The sequence below is a fragment of the Miniopterus natalensis genome, chromosome 1 (genome assembly GCF_054644295.1).
Source record: "Miniopterus natalensis isolate mMinNat1 chromosome 1, mMinNat1.hap1, whole genome shotgun sequence".
NCBI lineage: Eukaryota > Metazoa > Chordata > Mammalia > Chiroptera > Miniopteridae > Miniopterus > Miniopterus natalensis.
The window spans coordinates 67,141,442-67,155,972 of record NC_142081.1 but is presented as its reverse complement, the minus strand read 5'-3'; the positions used below and the strand labels follow the sequence as shown (position 1 = coordinate 67,155,972).

Here is a 14,531-nt window from a genome sequence, read left to right as displayed (position 1 = left end):
AACAGAAAAAAAGTAGGGATATTTCTACTTGGGAAGCTTTAAAATAATGAGAGTAAGGGAAAAGAAAAAGCACTGGAAGCCTTGAGAAGATGTGTATGCTACTAAAGTGACCAATAATTTTATTAGCAGTATGTAATATCTGTTTTGGAAAACTTGTACTCTAGAAGCCAGATCATAAATAATCTACTCACTGGATTCTATGTTCCAAATTGTCCTACTATGATTTTACTTGCTGCCAAAGGCTTTTACAGTGAAAAGAGGAATGGGTATAATAAAATGCTATGTCAGATAGCTAGTCAAACAATCTATCAAATATTGTGATTCACACATACACCAAGCTCAAAGCCAGGTCCATAAATAAAAGAATTATAGAATAAAACAGTGCTATCTTGTTACAGGGCCAATAATGACTATGAAATGAGTTTAAGAAGGAGTGCAAAGCTTGAGGACTGGAACCATATTACATTCAGTTTTGTGATATTTAGATCAGTGTCTTGAGTATATAAAACACTTTAAGTTAAAACACTTAAAGCATAGGCCAACTGAGTAAGCAGTTGAGTGAATCATCATATATTCTTTTTATCAATATTCTTTTTATTAATTATTATTATTTTTTATAGAGAGAGGAAGGAAGAGAGAGAGAGAAACATCCACCGACCAGTTGTCTCCCATATTTGCCCCAACCGGGGATTGAACCCACAACCTGGGTATATGCCCTGACTGAGAATTGAAACCACAACCTTTTGGTGTACAGAACCACGCTCCAACTAACTGAGCCACACCAGCTGGGGCTTATTATATATTTTTAAAAATAATTAATTGGACTTGAGTTGGATTTTATCTTATTTTTATTTATTTATTTTTTAAAAATATATCCTTATTGATTTCAGAGAGAGGAAAGGAGAGGAAGAGAGAGAGATAGAAACATCAATGATGAGAAAGTCATTGATCGAGCCTGCAACCTGGGCATGTGCCCTGACCGGAAATCGAACCCTGATCGCCTGGATCCTAGGTCGATGCTCAACCGCTGAGCCACGCCCGACCAGGCTTGAGTTGGATTTTAAAGAATAGTTGGAGCTCTGGCCAGGTAGCTCAATTGGTTAGAGTGTCTTCCCAATATGCCAATGTGTGGGTTCAATCCCCGGCCAGGGCACATACAGGAAGCAACCAATGAATGCATAAATAAGTGGAGCAACAAATCCATGTTTATCTCTTTCCCTCTTTCTCTCTCTCTCTCAAAAATCAATAAATAAAAATTTAAAAAGAATAAAAAAGAATGGTTGGACTATGGGGAAAGAGAATAGCAACATGGCCTGTTGGAGTGAGGACTGCAGGGTTGCCTAAGAATAAGGTCTTATGGAGGAGATAACATTGATGTGTGATAGGGGCCAGTCAGGGAAGAGCTGTGAATAAGAAAGGCTGGAATAGGGAGCTATTTTAGGATTTTGGTATGGGAGTCACACAATAAAAATGGATACTGTCAGGTGATTAGCAGGATAGCAGTTTGCTGGATCAGCTTGGGGGAAAAACTCAATGTGGGAGAAACAGGATGCAGTAAATGAGTAAGGGTCTTCTAAGCAATATGTAATATTTTTATCATATTATTTTCCAGGTAGAATATGGTTGCCTATAGAAGATACCTTGCAAATGCTCAGAAAGGTCTCCAAATTACTGTAAAGAAGTATAAAGTAGTGCTGAGTAAATTAGAGAACTATGTGAAGTTTTTTTTTAAATTTATCTTTTTATTAATTTATTTTTATTGTTGAAAGTATTATAGATATTTCCCTTTGTTTCCCCACTGATCCCCTCCACCCCACATCCCCATCCTACAGGCCTTCACCACACTATTGTCTGTGTCCATAGGTTATGCATATATGTGTATAAATTCTTTGATTAATCACTCCCCACCCACTCCTCCACCCCTGCCTTCCCGCAGAGATTCATCAGTCTGTTCCATGCTTCTGTGTCTCTGGATCTATTTTGGTCCTCAGTCTATTTTGTTTATTAGATTCCACATATGAGTGAGATCATGTAAAATGGAATCAGGAAGAATCAGAAAACCTGAATAGGCTAATAACAACTGATGAAATCAAAGCAGTAATCGCCCGGCCGGGCGTGGCTCAGTGGTTAAGCATCGACCTAGGATCCAGGCGATCAGGGTTCGATTCCCGGTCAGGGCACATGCCGGAGCTGCAGGCTGCAGGGGATCAATGACTCTCTCATCAATGACTCTCTCATCAATGACTCTCTCATCAATGACTCTCTCATCATTGACGTTTCTAGCTCTCTCTCCCTCTCCTTTCCTCTCTCTGAAATCAATAAAGATATATTTAAAAAAAAGAAAAAAAAAAATCAAAGCAGTAATAAAAAAAACTCCCAGCAAACAAAAGCCCTGGTACCGATGGCTTCACAGGAGAGCTTTCTAATTCCTTAAGTTGTAGGGTTAGATAGTTTACTAAAAATTTTTCTTGCTTATGAGGTAGGCCTGCAGTGCTATGAACTTCCCTCCTAGGACTGCTTTCACTGTGTCCCATAGATTTGGGGTTATTGTGTGTTCATTTTTATTTGTTTCCAGGAAGTTTTTTATTTCTTTCTTGATCTTGGAACCCATTCATTGTTTAATAACATGTTACTTAGCCTCCATGTGTTTGAATGTTTTTGAGTGTTTTTACTGTAGTTGATTTCTAATTTCATGCCCTTGTGATCTGAGATGCTTGATATTTCAATCTTCTTGAACTTGTAGAGACTGGTTTTATGTCCTAACATGTGGTCTGTCTTTGAGAACTGCCCATGTGCACTTGAGAGGAATGTATATTCTGCAGCTTTGGGGTGAAATGTTCTATAAATATAAATTAAATCCATCTGATCTAGTGTGCCATTTAGAGTCACTGTTTCTGTGTTGACTTTTTGTCTAGAAGATCTATCCAGTGAAGTCAGTGGGGTGTTAAAGTCCATGACTATGACTGTATTGCTGTTGATCTCTCCCTTAAAGTCCTTAAGGTTATTATTGATAGGTCCTTATTTATTGCCATTTAAATTCTTTATGCCTATGTTTCTCTATTTCTTTGTGTGAAGTTTTAATGTAGTGCTTTGTCTGGATTTATCAGAGACCACCTCCACGCACTCCAGTGGAAGATGCTTATGACATCCTTGGATGATGGAGGAGGCAGAGGGAGAGAGGCAATGATGATTGAACTAGTAAAGTTCTACTTGACTTTAAGGAGTAAGGTAGATGACTAGATAGGCTGAGGGTACCAAGGGTTATAGATATTGAGAACCTGAATCAGAAAACCTGAATAGGCTAATAAAAACTGATGAAACTGAAGCAGTAATAAAAAAGCTCCCAGCAAACAAAAGCCCTGGTCCAGACAGCTTCACAGCGGATAAAGTAGATGACTAGATAGGCTGAGGGTACACAGGATTATAGATATTGATGACAACATTCAGCTAATAACTTAGGTAAAAAGTATACATGGTATTTCACAGCTGTTACTACTTTTCCTTTCTGTCCCTTCCTTTTCACAGGTGGCTGGGAATTGGAAGGAGGGAAGGTTGCAGGGAATACATTATTCCAGTAGTACTTCCAAGCTACATAGAGGCTTCTTCAAAGAGAATTACTTCTTGAATCAAAAATGAAAGTTTAGGCCCTGGCTGGTGTGGCTCAGTTTGTTGGGTGTAGTCCCATGCACAGAAGGGTTGCAGGTTTGATTCCCAGTCAGGGCACATGCCCAGGTTTCAGGTTTGGTCCCTGGTTGGGGTGGGTGCCAGAGACAACTGATTGATGTTTCTCTCTCATGTTGATCTCTCTCTCTCTCTCTCTCTCTGTCAAATCAATAAAAACATATTTAGGGAAAAAAAGAAAAAACAGCTGGCATCCATAGCATCTTCTCCAGGTGAGTGGTGCTGGGGAGGTATGTAGGACTCTATGTGGCCAGCCACACACACACTCACTCACACAAAACCAAAAATCTGCAAATGTTAGTTTTGCTTTGTTTTCTCTTTTGCCTAAGGTAAGGAGTTGCTGCTTTTTGTTTCCTTGCCTCTTGTCCCAATCCCTCTCCATTACTGGAGTCTGGCTCATGGCTTTCTTTCTAACTATACACAGTCACCCAGTAGAAGAATTCACCTTTAGAATTATAAGGGTGTTTAGAGTAGGCAGAGAGATCAAGATAACTTTCTACTTTCCATCTCATTCACCTAGGTTTACAGAGCCTTAAAACCAGGTAATTATGAATGTTTGTCATCAAATTGCTACTTAGCATTTTGACAGGTATTATGCTATTTTTTGCACTGGTTTTCTCATCCTTAGTAATTTCTACGTTATTTGACAGAGGGACTGGTTGTTAATTCTTCTTGTATCCTCCTTTTCCACCCCAATTGTCATAGGGGTGAACTCTTGAAAACATAAATAAGTAGGTCGTAACACAGATCATGCAGTAAACCTGGGCTACAATAAAGTGAGTGAAGTTTTGGATAAGTCAATAAAAGTGAAAAATTATATATAAACATAATTGTTTGAAAAAGATCATGCAGTAATACTGATTTCTGGTAAAATGAAAAGTAGTTTTCATTAACATTTTATGGACATATTTATTTATTTAATATTTTATTGATTTCAGAGAGAGGAAGGGAGAGGGAGAGAGAGATAGAAACATTAATTGATTGGCTGCCTCCTGCATGCACCTTGCTGGGGATGAAGCCCACAATCCAGGCATATGCCCTGACTGGGAATCGAACCATGATCTCCTGGATCATAGATCCACAGCTAAGCCATGCTGACCAGGCTTTTTAGACATTTTTATTCTATGAGAATAAATAAAAAAACATTTTGGTGTTTGTTGTTTGCTTAAGTCAAGAATTACACGAATTATATGTCAACCAAGCCTCACATCCTCTGGGTCCTTCTGAGTATGTGCTATATGAAATATATAATAAGGAAAAGACAGTCTACCAGTCAGTTCTGAGAAAATTGTAATTTCCCCTATAAATGAAAGTGAATGATTAGTTTAACACAAATTGCACTCTCTGTTTAAGACCCTGACAGGGTGATAAGGTCACAAGCAAGGAGAATACAGAGAGGAATAAGAAACTCTAAAAAACCTTATTATCCAGGAGGGGAGAAGCGATGAGTGTAAAGTTAACCATCAGTGCTATAAAGTACTTTTAAATGAGCTGTACTGTGGTTACTGAGCTGAGCTTTAAGCATGTTAAGGATGCTTTCCCTCTGATTACGTGTTCAAAGTTGACAATTTGGAAAATAAAGAAAAACACAAGAAAAAAAAGCGCATTTAATTTCCCCACCAGGAGAGAACTATTATTCTTTTAGTATCTTCTTTCTCACATGCCAGCATTTTAGACTTTTAGTTTTTGTAGTGGAGAGGAATAGAGAAGTTCGTCGGATTGGGTGCGAGATGGGTTGGATGAAGATGGGCTTAGCAGGCTAAGCGAAGTTGTCCAGGAGGGAGCTGCCATTCGAGTCTGGAACTGAGAAGGAATCTGAGGTTGGAAAAACTGCAAGGCTTATTAGTTTTCTACCCATGGCTGAGTCTTTTTTTTTTTTTTTTTAAGGGAAAGCAAAAAGTTTATTAAAGGAGAGGAGAGACAAGAGCTCTCGCTGCAGCGAGAGGGGTCCCGAACAGGCAGCCGACATGGCTGACTCTTCACTGTTGCCTCCTCGCCGAGAAAACTCTTTTCTTTATTCACACCAAACGCCGGAGGATTCACCGGGCGCTTCTCCTAATTCTAGGCCTGGGGCTGGGGCAGATCTTCCTGAACCGGCTGCCTACGGAAATCCCTCCCTCTCTCCCGCCCCTGCGCAGCGGGAATTCCAAGATATGGGCGGTCCTTCTATTAGGCGCTCTAAGGAACAGAGATAGGATACAGCGGCCGCCAATCAGACCTCCCGGATACCCGGATGTGAAGCGGTCCGCGATACAAAGGCGAGTTTCCACCCAGCGCTTCCTCAGGTATAGTGGCCAATAAACATTTCTCAGGAGATGAATGACAGGAAAAATAACCAGTTACAAACTAGTTTCGCTCACGCATGTGGAAATTCTTTTGCTTAGTCTAACCCACTGCTTTCTGTGATTGGACAGAATTGTGAAGGGCGGTAGAATTGTCTAATTAGAAGCGGGAGCGAGAAAAATTGCAGCCAATAGGAAGAATCCCAGTAGTGGGGCGGGGGCTAAGCCTTCGCCTCGGCGGCAGAGGAGACTCGGGGGCCATTTTGTGAAGAGACGAAGGCTGAGCGGTTGTGGCCGCGTTGCTGACCTCGAGCAGTAGTCCACTTCTCCACGTAGAACCCGGGAGTAGGAGATTCAGAATCGAATCTCTTCTCCCTTTTCCCTTCAGGTAAGTGGAGGAGACGGAAGTAGGGGAGGCGCTGGGTTCCTGGGTGAGCGCGAAGGGATGTGGGAGAGAAAATGAGGGAACCCTTTCCTCGGTAATTAGGCCCCCATTTATTCTCTTGCAGTGGGGGAATAGGTCTTATGCGGGAGAGAATTTTATAGGCCTCAGCCCTTGTGGAGATTTAACCTAGTGTCCTCTAGGCTACGATCAGTAGAGGAAATGTACTTTTTTCGTTCTCTTTCTATGTTAACGGCTGCTTTCCTTTCATTTTCTACCGCCATGAGGACTCCAAGAGGGATCACGAAAGGGAAGATCGAGATGCTCGTTAATGTAGTTGAAGTTAATACGATGCTGATGCCTCCGGTTAAATTTAAAAATTGGGCGGGGTTTGGGAGAAGATTACCAAGTAGACATCATACCGCATGTCTCTTAAATTCTGGAGCGTACCACAGGGCATAAGAATAATAAATATTATAACAATAGATAAAATATTTTATTGATTACTTTTCATTTTACTTCTCTGAGAAAATGGACCTCGAAGTATTTATTTTCAATTGGTTTTTAAAAGATTATAATCTCATATATTAACAGTAATAATTAAAGCTGACTTTTTATCTACAGGTTACAAATCACTTGAAATATATAAGTTAGTGGAACTTTCCTTGAGGTAGGTATTACTATCTTTCTTAGAAACGGAGGCATAAGAATGTTGGTTGCCAGGGTCATATTGAATCAGGAGCGGAACTAGTAAGAAATTTGACCACTGAATTAGTCAAGTGGTTTTACCTAGCTGTAGGAATACTAGGCACTAAAAGTACTGTGTTTGAATCTTTACAAGAACCTAATTACAGCAGTAACTGGAACTTCCCAAGCAGTACTTGGGAATAATATTTACAAGAATGATATTTGTTATTAATATAATGTCCTAAGATGATAAACTTAAAGTTTAATTTTCAGGATATTCTGGCATTAATTTTCCAGACCATCTAAACTGGCAATATTCATAACTAAGCAAGTATCAATGTGCCTACTATTTGCCAGGTTCTGAAACATTAACATTTTTTGCTAAGTTTATAAAAATTACAAAAAATTGCTCTTTTTTATCATCGTGTAAGATTTAGCTGATTTTAATTTTCATAATGTGTTAAATCTCACAAACTAACATGGCGGAAACCAATAGTGCAAGGTAAATTTATCCCTTAAGAAGCCTACTTGATAGGAAGTAAAAGTACTCTTATTCTAGATACCCAATGTATTTGTTGACGCTTCACCATTGTAGATGATGTAATAGGAATCAAAAGCATTCCCCCCCGTGTTTTTTTTTTTTAAGCCTAAACATTTATATTTATTACATGGGCTTAAGACTAATGTTTATTACTGCAGAATTGTTGTAAATGAGGTAAGGGCGGTGATTACCTAATTTAGGTAATATACCTTATAAAAGTAGTATTGGCAGATAAAGAGTAATGTCAGGAATTAATATTTAAGAATAGTAACTGATGAGTTGAAATTAGTTAAAGGGCACTTTACTTGCCTTGAGGTGTTAGATCAACATGTATCCAGGTAACCATTCCTTTGAGTTAATGTCCATCTGGAATGCTTTGGCCACAGAATTAATATCTGAACAATTCTAGATGTGCTTTCAAATAGGTAGTCATTAGCAACATTTGTATGTTGGCTAGAGAGGAAGGGTTTAAGTACGATGACTAAATTGCAGGTCTTCTGACCTTTCTGTTTCCCATGCTGATGCCACGTGAATGCTTGGTGGTGTCTGCTGTTTCTTCTGTAGAGAATTTAAGTATAGCTTATATTTGTAATTAGGTCTCTAGAGGGTTTCACATAGCATGTGACCTTGTTTTGGATGGAATTACTGTTAGTAACAAGCAAGGAATCAGCTCCAAAATAGCTAGTTATTCAAATCTTAAAGATTATTTTAACTGGTGAAATTGTGAGATGTTAACTGGGGAGTGGTAACAGTTGAAGAAATCTTGGCCTACGAGTTGAGAGAACTGGATTTTATTCCCCCCCAATGCTGGTTATTACCTGTGCCAGGAAAATGAGTAAAACTGTCTGAATTTCTGTTATATATATATATATATAACAAATGAGTTGTAGAAACAAAATTAAAATAGAAATCTAATCAGAAATTAAAATAGAAATTGCTAGATTTCTTATTTCTATAACATTTTTTTCTAGAAGGCTGGAAAAGATACAGAAATAGTTTTACTATTAAAAGTAAAAGCAGTTTTTGTATATCATTAATGTTAACTGCATTTAATAAAAGTATTTCAGTCTTTAAGTAATTTTCTTAGTAGTTGTCTTTGGGGACAACTTTATAAGTATTTGCTCATACTTAATAGGTATACTCATTCTCTTTGGGATCAGGGAAGATTATGGTTTTGTATATAATTAGATTTACTAGAGAATTGGTGAGAACCAGAACTATTAGATGTATCATAATTGCATGAATTTTCTAAGATAACTGGAAGTGTGGGGGTTAAAAAGGGAAAAAGGATTACTATAAGCTGGTTTTTAATTCCCTTGGTGTATTTACTATGATGGGTTATAATTTTCTTGGATTTATTTTATATAGTATCAGGAACACATACAAAGCCTTGGTGCTTAAACCTGCTGTCAGTACACTGGAAGGATAAGGTACTTTGTTTATAAAAATTTATCTTGAATTAACTAGGGGAATAAAGAAGTTCCTCATTAAAGTCTTCACAGTTCCTAAACATGAGCTGAAATCAGAATCAGCAAGAGGGCTAGTTAAAACATTGCTGGGCTCTCTAGCCCCTGAGTTTCTAATTAAGTCAGTCTGGAGTGGGCCCCGATAATTTGCATTTCTTGTAAGTGCCATGTGATACTAATTGTCAGACCTCCCTTTGAGAATACCCCTTTAGAAAGGATCCAAACCTCTCAGATTGTCCAAGTACAGTATAATCTGGGTACACTACTAATTACTAGTTGTTGGAATTACGAGCTAAAGTAGTTTGGTTTTTTTATGAACTCATCAATTTATAACATTTTGGGAAACATCTTAACTTCTTGACTTTGAAAGATAACTTTCTTTTTATATTAACTACTTTTTAAGTTTATGTCTTGTGACAAATGTGCGAAGGATTTTGTTTGTAGATGAGCCACCAAGTTACTTAACATATCCTGAAAATTTTAAGTACCAAGTTCAGGCTGTGACTCCAAGAAGAAATTGATGAGACATTCCAAACACTGACTCAAAGGAGATAACATTCAAAAGAATGTACATTTTTGTACAACTTTTTGTGTAGTTTGTACATTTGTACAACTTAACACATCAATCCAAGTATAAAAGTAACTTACATGTCATGCTTAAACTGGTCTGCTTTTTAAAAATTTACAATACCTGTTCTGTTGCTGTAGTCATATGGTTGACTCATGGAACACTTTCCAACTCGGCTTAAAATTTTTTAGTTTACTGACATTTGGAGATGAGAATAAAACCTCATGGCTGAATGTTGAAATGTGAATGCAACTAGTTCATTCTTCTGTACTCAAAAGATCTACAGTCTGATTGCAGATCTTGTTTTTGCTGATTAGACAGCCAGTCTGTCATGTATGTTATTTTTATATCAGATTCTTAGAATTCATTCTTAGAACTAGGTACATATACTAGTTAATAAATAGTGGGACCACAGAAACAAAAAATTTCTTAAGGATCATAGTTTATTCACCTATTTTATGACACTAAAAATTCGGTAGCCATAATCTTTTTTTCCTTCATCTTTGGTTTTTCATTCTGTTAGTGAGTAGAATAATGTGCTCCTTGTTTAAAGCATCTTTCCTTCTTATTATAGAACCTATCAGGTCTTGTGGTTTGTTCACTTACTGGTTTTGAGGATAAATGTTATCTCTTATGTATCTTCCTGGTAGACCATTCTCCTTCAGTCTATTACAGGAAAAACTACATGGACTTAAAATTTAAAAACCCATGAATTTGCTTACTTTCATTAATCTTCCTTCATCTTTGAGATTTGCTCACTTCTTTATCTCTGTTGGCTTGGTTTTTCTATATTTTCCTTGCCCAAACTGGTTATCAAGATGAATGTTTAAACTTAGACCTAGACCTTTTTTGAGACCCTTAAGGGAATACATGCACATATTTTGATATTCTAGTTACCTCCAGTTTAACAGTTGTGAAGACAGTCACTGATAGAAGTGATTGTATAGAGGTTCTCTCCATCCCAGTGAAACGTTATGCTTTACCAAAATGTGTTAGTTGCAATGGACAGATGTTTCTGTCTTGGGGGTTTAGGGCACAACATTTCTGAGGAACTCTGACTCAATCTGTCCCTTCTCCTTTCACAGGGCAGCAAGGCGAACCCCATCCCTACTCACTGGAGCTCAGCTTTGATTTTTAACCTCCCTTCCCTACCCTTCCAGAACACACACATTCCCATTCCAAAACTGATTTTATAAAAAACATTTTAAACATAATGATGCAACTTGGTGTGCACTACGGCAAATTTACAGGTGTTTTTTTTTTGTTTCCAAAAACGGGACTTGGATTTAAGATGTAATTTTTAAAATTTCTATTTCTATTTTTTCTGCAGCAGTTGGGTTAGAGGAGGAGGAGCCTTTTAGCCTCTCATAAACTGACCTCTCTACTTCCTCGTGTATTTTTAAGATTGATTGATAATGTGGAAAGGGCTTTGCTTGTCTGCTACTGAGAACTTGACCCTAGCGGTTTTTGTGGAAACTGCTTTTGGAAAGAGAAAAGAAATGAACTTTACTGACTTAACATTTTTGCACCTCCCGTTTTTCTAATCTGGGCTATTTTTATTTTTGTTTTTTTACAGTGAGATTTTTTTGATCTTCAGCTACAGTAAGTTATTCCAATTTTTTTTTACATTTTTCCTGACTTTCCGCTGATTTCCTTTTTATTGTTGTTACTAGTTACTATTATTTATTATTATTATTATACTTATGATGGTGATGATGATGATGATAATGACTGATGATTTTTAACCGGATTAAAATCGAGTTTTTCTGAATGTTCATAAGAATTTCTCCCTCCTCCTAATTGACTTTGGAGTTTTCCATCTTGGGAGAGAAACTGAAGGCATTAGCATTTTTAAGTGGATTGATCACATAAACCTTTTCTCTCCCAACCCCACCCTTGCCCTCATCCCCTCCCCCACGCTCGAAAGGATTTTACTGGCTGTTAAGTCTGTGACCTTATTTTTCCTGATCTTTAACTTAACTGTTTTAGAGCATCTCTGGACGTCTGTATTTTTAATTTTTTTATTTTTGTTTTTTTTATTTTTAATCTTTCATTTGTTAAATTTTTAAACTGTGCTGCAATAAAATGTGTGTGGTACTACTTAGCACCTATGATGGTGATGGCATTTTCCCAGAAAGCCATTTTCCTCCTGTTTCCCTTGAAATCCCATCCTGCTTTTCCTGTACACTACCCCTCACAAACCACAAGCTGCAGCAACATGGATGCCCAGCCTGGAGCAACGGCAGCCAGGATGACCTGGAGCCAGGGGGGCCTTCGGAACAGATGCACACCCTTCCTGGGTGATGGTAAGAGGTGTGAGGTCCACTAGTTTCGTTGTGAAGACTAGGAAATACACCAGTCTAAGTTTAGTTGATGAGGTGATGATAGCTTCTGGAAATGTTAGGGTTAATCCTTCTGTTGTATCTCAAGACATGTTTCCAAGGGAGGCCACATCAGTTTTTTGTAAACGAATGGAATTAGGAGTATCTAGTTAACTTGGGCTGACTGAGAATTTTGGATAGTTGAAAAAAGCAGCTGAAGTTTACATATACTTTAGAATGAAATGGCTTGTTTTATTTATTTATTTTTTTTAGAAAGAGGAGGAATATCAATTTGATCAAGTTGTTGTTCCACTTATGCATTCATTGGTTGCTTCTTGTATGTGATTGGGGATCGAAGTCCCTGCAACCTTGGCATATTGGGTGATTCTCCAACCAACTAACTGAGCTACCTGGCAGGGCCAAAATGACTTGTCTTAATGATTAGGAACAAAATGGTTCTTTTTCTTACTGTTGATAATTAGTGAAAATTTTCTATCATTTGGAGTAGTCTTCCTTGGGTTTGTGACAACAGTTTTGGGTTCTATTCTGTTTAGACTATTTTTATTAAAATTTAACATGAATCAAACCACAAGGTTGCTGTAATATTAAATGCTGTCTCACTGGAAGGTTTTTTTAAAAAGGATAGGAAGGTTTTTAGATCTTTTAATGGGAAATATCCAAATCGGAGAAGATGTAGGGTTGTCCTCTTTTTTCAATGATGACTTGTGTGGCAATCGATGTTGGGCAATAAAGTATGTTCCCAAGGGTGATAAGAAGGAATGAATCTGGTCTATTCACACGAATAATGCAGAAATAAGGATATAAATAGCCAAAGAGTTAAGAATTTTTATAACCTGTAGTATTTTACAACAGCTCGGTATTTTGATAACTAACAGATTTTGAGCTGGGGAAAAAAATTGATTTTTAAAGGCATATTCAGTGCTGTGGTACTAGAATAAATCACATTCTAGACCCCTTCTCTTTCTTGTACCGAAGAGGTAAAATTTGGTTAAAGTGAACACTGACGGCAGCCTTAAAGGAAAACAGAATGGAAACAAAGAAGTGTCCAGAGGTTATCTGGAAAAGGAATGGAAAATTTTCTTTTATAAGACCCAAGTTTTATTGCTCTCTATGAAATCTGTTACTGTGTTCTCTGTCGTGTGGCTGCTGTTCACTATAGGCTCAATTTAATTTATTCCTTAACTAATTTTACAAATCCATTATGGGTTATGTTCTTCTGGTTTTGAGGAAACAGGGTATAGTTCTTCTGGGACTCAGCCTAGGGAGGGAGACAGATGAGTGAGATTATGTAATGTGATTGAAGATAAGTACAGAACCTATAGAAGCACGCAAAAATGTGTACCTACTAAATAAGTGGTCAGGAAGTGCTTCTAAGAGAAAGCAGGCTGAAATGAATTTTAGAGAAGGCCAGATTATAAATATTTTAATGCTGTGCCAAGGAGTTTGTACTTTATCCAGAAACTAGTGGTGAGCTGTTGAAAGATTCTAAACTGGGGAGTGACGTTAGATTTTCCTTCTTAGAAATGTCATTTTGATAGTGTGGAAATGGCTTAGAGGAAAATAAGATTGGAAGTAGGTGATAAATAAGGAAGATATTAAACTACAAGGAAGAAGAATGACCTGACCTTGTCAAAAGCAGTGGTACTGGGATTAGAGAGGAGAGGTAAAGAGGATTTGGTGGTGGCTGTGATACAAAGAGAGGGATTTGGCTTGAACCCAGAACCCTAGGATTCTACTTTCTGGGATGAAGATAGATAGATAAACAAAAGGATTAGAGCTGAGAATAGGAGAAAGTTATTTAAACATTGATCATTTAGATGCTCCTGGAACATTCAAGTAGGAATATTTATTCATTAAACATTTTGAGTAGTGCTTATTCTGAAAATCACCATTAGGCATACAGAGATGAACAAAACATACTGTCCCCTGCCCTCTTGGGTATTAGAGACCATTGAGGAGAGACATAAAGTGGACAAATAGCATTTTCACATCTAGATCCATGAAGTGAAAGAACAGGGTGAGATAGCAGGGGGAACCAAATTTACAATGTGGAAGTGTCAGCGTCCTGCCAGTGAAGAGACCTTAATGGAACCCATGTTGAAATTGAGATCTGTACGTGGATTATCCTATCTGAAAGCAGATAATGGGGAAAACTAGGCCTCACAGCAAGAAATACTGCTGGAGAATAGTCACTGAGAATGCATAGGATAAGAGATGAAATTTGGGAAGTAGACAAGTATCAAACATACAGGTCCTTTTCGGGTCATGTTTAAGATTTAAATTATCTGTTGAAGGACTTCAGAGAATGGAGAGGTCTGATTCTTTTTCTGGAATTTCCTTCTGGCTGTTTTGTGGGGAATATTAGTAATGAGGACTGAGTGCAAGTAGGACAGTAAGCTATTAGAGTAGGTCATCTCTTGAATAAAGTAGGGATCCTAGGCCTGAGGCTACTTGCTCTGGTTTTTTGAATGATTTTCCTCTGCGTGTATTCGTGAGCAAATGTACTTAGTTTGAAGAGAATAGTTTAGTCAGGCTGTAGGTAGGACATCACTGGTTATTTCTCTAACTACCCTTGTTGGGAC

General features: G+C 37.8%; 1 protein-coding gene across 17 annotated transcripts in view; it reads left to right on the top strand.

Annotated features, from left to right (window-relative positions):
- Positions 1–6,201: 6,201 nt before the first annotated feature.
- Positions 6,202–14,531, top strand: part of HNRNPC (heterogeneous nuclear ribonucleoprotein C) — a 50,986-nt gene continuing 42,656 nt past the window's right edge. For 9 of the 17 annotated variants that reach the window (XM_016199603.2, XM_016199600.2, XM_016199599.2 and 6 more), the window contains exons 1-3: positions 6,202–6,351; positions 6,970–7,015; positions 11,184–11,209. The gene's annotated coding sequence lies outside the window, so the exon portion shown is untranslated. Of the gene's footprint in view, positions 6,352–6,969; positions 7,016–10,692; positions 10,858–11,183; positions 11,210–11,815; positions 11,914–14,531 lie in introns of all 17 variants that reach the window. The other 8 variants (XM_087822675.1, XM_016199586.2, XM_087822668.1 and 5 more) reach the window with 8 other exon arrangements.